We start from the raw sequence: 7057 nt of genomic DNA on the forward strand, positions 1-7057 counted from the left end.
ATTAATATGCAAATGGGAGCAGCAGGATGACTCACCTGCTATTATGGATAGACTTTCAGACTCTCAGCTACTTCAAACCAACAATTGTGAGACAACTGCTCAGATGATGGACAGTTTACAGGAAGCCTTTGGATTTACAATTGTTTTCAGCGACTATTCAGAATAAAGCTTGAGTCCAAGAAAGACTGCAACCGTCGTGTGACACAGTTCCTAGCTATTATTGAGAATCTGGAACTAGCAAATTTTTCACTTGTTGGTGAACTGAAAGTTTGCAATTTTGGGGGTCACTTGGACTGAAGTTTGAGACATTTGCCTCTCTCATGGCAACAGCCTATAGGCCCACATTTTACTTTGTTGCCTATTTTGTGATTTTACTGGTAATTTCCCCCTGAGTTTCTCTCACCAAAGAGTACATGCTCCAAACCTAGGGTTTGCCATATTTTGAAGTGCAAAAAAGAGGATGCTATAACAGCCATTCAAAGCAAATAAATGCAATTTGTCTCACACTTTACACCTGAGAAAGAGGAAGCGTCCTCAAAAAAGAGGATGCATGCCAACCCTACACCTGACATCCTGGGAATTCTCCTTTTTTATATATTTTTGCATCTGGGGAAACCCTTTAAGCCACAAATGCGCAAATAAAATGAAATGTTGAGGTAATGGAGATGCCGGATTTAAGCACAAATGTGAAAAGGGACACCAGTGTGCCCAGAAAACACATTTGGGTAGGTTTGTCATATATCTGGGTTTCCCCAGACATTAGTGGGATTTCAGTGGTGGAAGTGATGTCCTGGTGGAATTTCCCAAAAGCAGCAGTTTGTCCTGGATTTTTGGCAACATAACAAAAAAATTGAGGGTTTTGTGCATTTGGGGATCTTCTTTAAAAAGCTCGACAAACTTTTTTATATATAATAAAAGTTCTACAATTTGTTTGTGTCTGGATTTTCATACCCTCCAACATTTCCCCGGTAAAAATAGAGGTGTCCCATTCCATAATGCTAACTTTGCTATTTACACCCCACACATCTTACTGGGTTGCCCCAGCCAGCCTTCAGATAGCTCAGGGGATAATAACTCCATGCCCTCCAACATTTCTCCAATGAAAATAGGGATATCCTAAGGAAAAGTGGACATTCCAGGATCAAATTAGAAACTGGGATGGCTTCTCTAAATCAGAGATGTTGTTGGAAAATAGGAACACTTGGAGGGTAACCCTGTAAAACTGTAGCAAACCGTTAATATTTTACACATTACATACTAAGGGGAGTAAAAGGCCAGAGTATTTCTGTGCCATTGAGAAAAGATGATTTTTGTTTGAGGAAGATGTGTATCAATATATTTCTTTCTTTTAACCAATCACAGCTAAGAAGCTAATATTGTCCTTTCACCCACTAAACACATTGTTTAAAGTCCTTATGGACTGGAAACATTACTTTCTCTTTAAAACAAAAAAGAGTTCAAGGTTATCAATAGGCTAGCTCATTAAGCCACAAATATACAAAAGAAACAGTGCATGGTGTCTTATTTTTGCATATGATTTTAATTATTACTGTTGCCCAAACAGAGGCCAAAACATAAAACAGTTAACTTTCCTCCCCAAATTATGTTTCTGGGTGGAGAAAAGACACTGGAATTTCAGTGCTAGACAGAGAAAATATTTGAAACAATTTTATATAGAGAGAAAAGCATTCAATAAGCTATCCCTCATCCTTCATCCGCTTCTTTTAGCCAATGATGACTCAGAACAGAAGATGGTGACCCTTCAGCCAACAAACACATCTTCCTCAGGAGTCTCATCTTCTCTACTTCTGCTGCTGTGGCCACTGAGGGGTTTGCTTCGTCTGTTGCTGGCAAGAGGGTGGGATGACCACAGGAGGGATGCATGGAGGTGGGACGACCACGGGAGGTTGTTTGGGGCACTGGGCTGGGATGACCACGGGAGGAATGCATGGAGCTGGGATGACCACGGGAGGTTGTTGTTGGCAGCCTCTGTCCTCATGGCAGGAACTTCCACCCCTGTGGCAGGAGTCCTGTGGTTTGTTGTGGCAGGAGTCCTGTGGTTTGTTGTGGCAGGAGTCCTGTGGTTTGTTGTGGCATCCTCTATCGTTGCGGGAGCACATCTTGATATCAGTCAAATCTGGAGTCCTGTGGGAAATGAAGAAACAGCCTTTCAGAGAAGGTCCAGCAGAAACATACCTTTCTTATTCTTCCACTCAAAGCAGCTCACATTATAGTGACCTTCCCTTCCTGTAGGAGGCATCTATAATGTTCTGTCTGTGTTAGAAAATGATACCCATTCCTAAATGGAGCTGGTGTGGTATAGTGGTTAGAGTGCTGGAGTAGGACCTGGGAGACTCAGATTTGAATACCTGATCACCTATGGAGCCCACTGAGTGACCTCCGGCTAGTCCCACACTCTCAGCCTACAGAGTGGTTGTGAAGATAAGATGGGGAGCAGAAATATGCACACCACCTTGAGCTCCTTGGGGGAAAAGTGGCGGGATACAAATGTTAAGTAAATAAATCAACATTTTAACTGTGTGGGGCTCACCCAACGTACCCCAGGTTTGTATCATTCTACTCATCCTGCAAAGCAAGTAATCCAGACTAAAGAAACTCCTGTCTTAGTTGGCAATGCTCCCTAATATCTTTAAGGAAGAACATATACCTTGAACCCTAGTTCTTTCAGGGCTAGTTTCAGACAGGAGGCCATTTCATCTGTACCTTGAGTTGCTGGGAATTTACCTTGAGATGCTCAAATTGTTTAATTCGGTTTTTGAATCATTGGCTCTGTTTTCAATTGGATTGTAATTTGGTATTGTGACAATGCAGCTTTTATTGGATTTGTATTAAAATTAATAAAAATTATTATTAAAAAAGAGATGCTGGGAGTTGAGTGTGGGACCTTCTGCAGGCAAAGCAGATGTTCTACCACCGAGCTGTGACTCTTCATATGTCCCTGTGTGCGCCACTCCAACGGTTGGCTAGATGCATTCTCTTTGTGATAACTCAGCTCTAACTTAGTCAAAGATTCTTTTGATTCCTTAGTTCACCAATGCCTACAGTTTGTTGGTTTTCAAATATTTGTACCCAATGCCAATCCTTTTCAATGTAGAGCCAGTGAAGTCAATAGATATGGCTAATAAAGGTTCATTCATTTCATTGTGTCTATTCTAAGTCAAATGCATTTAGATGCAACCCAAAGACACCTAATCTGGAAACTAGGTTATCCCCATGCATCTTGAATAATCAACGTTCAAACCTCCCACAAATACAATCAATAGAGCAGGTGTTATCTCCAGACTTACCCCAAATGCCAACTGGAAAAGCTGCAGTAGCGAAGATCAGAAGTGTATGTCTGGATCCTTGGAGGGTGAGACCTTTTATACGGCCCCCTTGCCTTACTTCTGGGAATGAAATCCCTCTCTTGAGCAAGTGTGAGCAATATCATCCTTCAAGCCATGAGCAACTTTTCGATGGGTGGGCCCCACCCTTTGGAAAAGTGTCACCAGGAAATAATGGGATCACTTTTGTAATACTGCAGGCACCTGACCATGTTCTGGGGCTGATTCTGTGCTGTGTAACGTAATTAATTGCCTTTGTTGGAAACCTGCAGATCAACAAACATTGGGCAACTTTTGGGTGAAAGAATGGCAGCGTCCAGTAGGACAGCCCTTTTGAACAATGTCTTTCTGGATGCCTTTAAGACACATCATGGGGAAGGTGATTCTATCCAACGTTTCCACACACCTTCCATTTTAGAACTATGTGTGACTAAACCATTTGGCTACAACCCCTAGCAGGCCCACAGGCCTAAATCTAGAGCATGGGTGCTAGAGTCTTTGATGGTCCAGGAAATCCTAAAACCATAGAATATGGACCCTCCTGCTGTCAGAATTAAGCAGCTCTGAAGGTACAGCAGTGCGGAGAGACTGTGTGTAAGAGTCAACAAAGGGATTTAACTTACCATTTTTATCTCTGCTTTATTATTTATATCAGGGATTGTCAACCTGGTCCCTACCTCCTACTAGTGGAGGTTTCAGGATTCTTGGTGGGCAGTAGGGGGTTCTACGGCACAAGCTGAATCCTCCTTCCACCAAGCACTGGGGGCAGTAAGGAAATTTTACCATCAAGAAAGATGCATTAGTGGGCGGTAGGTATAAATAGGTTGACTAGTGGGATGATGGGCAGTTAAGAAATGTAATAAATAATTGAGAGTAATTAATGAGCAATAAGAGCCAGGGGGGCAGCCCCTTGTACATTTAGAGCAATGTATTGCCATTTTAAACAGCCATGGCTTTCCCCCAAAGAATTCTGGGAACTGTGGTTTGTTCAAGGTGCTGAGAGCTGTTAGGAGACTCCTATTCCCCTCACAGAGCTACTATTAACAGAGTGGTTTAACAATCAATCCCTCTTCACAGGGAACCTGGAACTTTGTACAGAAAGGCTCTCAGACTGATAGGTCAGTGTGTCCGGCTATTAACGAGAAGGTTGGTGGTTCAAGTCCATCCAGGGATGGCTGTGAGATTCCTGCGTGGTAGGGGTTGGACTAGATGACCCCCCAGGTCCATTCCAACTCTACAATTGTATGTTCAAGCACGAGTTATTTAATTTACAGGGTTGCGTCCCACTAAAGCTACATTCACATTTGATAAGGATGTTGGGAATTGTAGCTCAGTGAGGGGGGAAGTTCAGTTCCTATGATTCTTTGGGGAAAGACATGTGCTTTAATAGGACTGCCATTAGCAGGATTTGGCTCCCCACCCCTGAAAAAAAGGTCAACAATTTGTTTGTGTCCGAATTTTCACTTCTTGAAATAAGGCAACCCTAGCTTTTAAAACGTGTTGGATGAGCTTTCAATGTATGATGATCATTCCTTTATTTCCCTACAATTGACTGTGGGGGAAGAGAGAGGGAGGGAGGGAGAGAACAAGCTTTTGGCAGAAGTGGGTGACATTTGCAAATTCTACTTTGGGACTATTCTCCATTCTTCTCCAAAAGATGACTTTTAAGAATCCAGTAAGAAGACCCTGAAAAGGATTGTTCTGTTGGACCACACCTTTCATTATCCCCCCAGATTGATCAATGTGTGTGGTTGTTGATACATAGGAATTCTAAGGGCAATTACATTACGCAGTGCAGAATCAGACCCTGACGTGTCATGAGTTGCACGCTGCATTGCAAAAGTAATCTCATTATGTTGCGGTGATACCTTTTCCCTGGGGTGGAGCCCATCCAGTAACACATACAAATCATCGCATGAAAGTCCAGCTTGGCTCACTCTTGCCCAAGAGAGGAATTTCATTTCCGGAAGGCAGGTGAGGGACTGTATAAAAAGTATCTCACCTCAAGGATCCAGACAAGACTCCGGTGATCATTCCTATTCTAAGGATTCCAGTTTACATTTTCAGTAAGTTTTGGGATTCTACCTGTTCTGTGGATAGAATTGGAGGGCAGGGGTTGGAACTGATCTTCTGAAATTGATGGATGGGGTGGTTTATGTCAAGGGAAGCCACCTTGGTGTCCCCCGGATGACAATGGACAACAACTCCCATCATTCCTGTTCATTAGATGAGCCGCCAGCTGGGGCTGGTGGGAGTTGTAGTCCAATGTTCCGGAAAGCACCACTTTGTCCATCCTTGGAGCTGTGCAACTCTGAGTCCCTTTAAAGGGGAACGTTGTGAACCTAAGCCAAGGGTAGCCAAGGTGGTGTCTTCTAGATGTTTCAGACTACAAATTCCACCAGCCTCAGATAGCATAGCCACTGATCCAGGAAGATGAGTCTATAACAGCTAGAGGATATTTTTCAAACTGTGTTTTTGTTGAACCTTCTTGTGAGATATTTTTTTCTAGTTCACTTGAATAATGTTCTTTGCCTAAAATGTCTAGAAGGTTTGAGAAGCCACCCTAATCTACTTAAAATGTGAAGACTTAAGAAACAGACATTTGCATTGGACCTTTGCTCCATAGGACTCCAGATCTGACCGACGTCAATATGTGCTCCATTTAGGAATGGATTTCATTTTGTAACACAGACAGAACATGATAGCTGCCACTCACGGGAAATGAAGGCTGCTAAATAGTACACTGCTTAGAGTGAAGGAATAAGGAAGGTATACTCCTACTGGACCTTCTCTGAAAGGTTGTCTCTTCATTTCTCACAGGACTCCAGATTTGACCAATATCAAGATGTGCTCCCGCAACGATAGAGGATGCCACAACAAGCCACAGGACTCCTGCCACAACAAACCACAGGACTCCTGCCACAGGGGTGGAAGTTCCTGCCATGAGGACAGAGGCTGCCAACAACAACCTCCCGTGGTTATCCCAGCTCCATGCATTCCTCCCGTGGTCATCCCAGCTCAGTGCCCCAAACAACCTCCCATGGTCGTCCCACCTCCATGCATACCTCCTGTGGTCATCCCACCCCCTTGCCAACAGCAGACGAAGCAAACCCCTCAGTGGCCACAGCAGCAGAAGTAGAGAACATGAGACTCCTGAGGAAGATGTGTTTGTTGGCTGAAGGGTCACCATCTTCTGTTCTGAGTCATCATTGGCCAAAAGAATCTGATGAAGGATGGGGGATAGCTTATTGAATGCTTTTCTCTCTACATAAAATTGTTTCAAATATTTTCTCTGTCTAGCATTGAAATTCCAGTATCTTTTCCCCACCAAGAAACATAATTTGGGGTGGAAAGTTAACTGTTTTCTGTTTTGGCCTCTGTTTGGGCAACAGTAATAATTAAAATCATATACAAAAATAAGACATGGTGCACTGTTTTCTTTATATATCTGTAGCCTAAAGGGCAGGCCTGTGGAGATCCTTGAACTCTTCTTTGTTTTGATGAGAAAAACAGGTTTCCAGTCCACAAAGACATTAGGTGTTTGGTCATCAAAGGGCAAGATTGAAGGAAGGAAGTAAAAGAAACCTTGATGAACGTCTTCTTCCTTAAACAAAAACAATCTTCTCTGATTGGTACTGAGATACTGTTACCTTTTACTGACCTTGACATGTCATGTATAAAATATTAACTGTTTGCTGCAGTTATGTTACATA

General features: G+C 42.9%; 2 long non-coding RNA genes across 2 annotated transcripts; one reads left to right on the plus strand and one right to left on the minus strand.

The window, feature by feature from the left end:
- Positions 1-1521: 1521 nt before the first annotated feature.
- On the minus strand, positions 1522-4121 carry LOC309521487. Its single transcript, XR_014214686.1, has 2 exons — positions 3309-4121; positions 1522-2145 (listed from the first exon to the last, which is right to left on the minus strand). It is a non-coding gene; the product is annotated as an uncharacterized lncRNA (long non-coding RNA).
- A 977-nt stretch (positions 4122-5098) lies between these two features.
- Positions 5099-6764, plus strand: LOC309520706. The gene is made up of 2 exons (XR_014214317.1): positions 5099-5410; positions 6165-6764. It is a non-coding gene; the product is annotated as an uncharacterized lncRNA (long non-coding RNA).
- The last annotated feature ends 293 nt before the right edge of the window (positions 6765-7057 follow it).

The sequence above is a fragment of the Podarcis vaucheri genome (genome assembly GCF_965113315.1).
Source record: "Podarcis vaucheri genome assembly, chromosome: 16".
NCBI lineage: Eukaryota > Metazoa > Chordata > Lepidosauria > Squamata > Lacertidae > Podarcis > Podarcis vaucheri.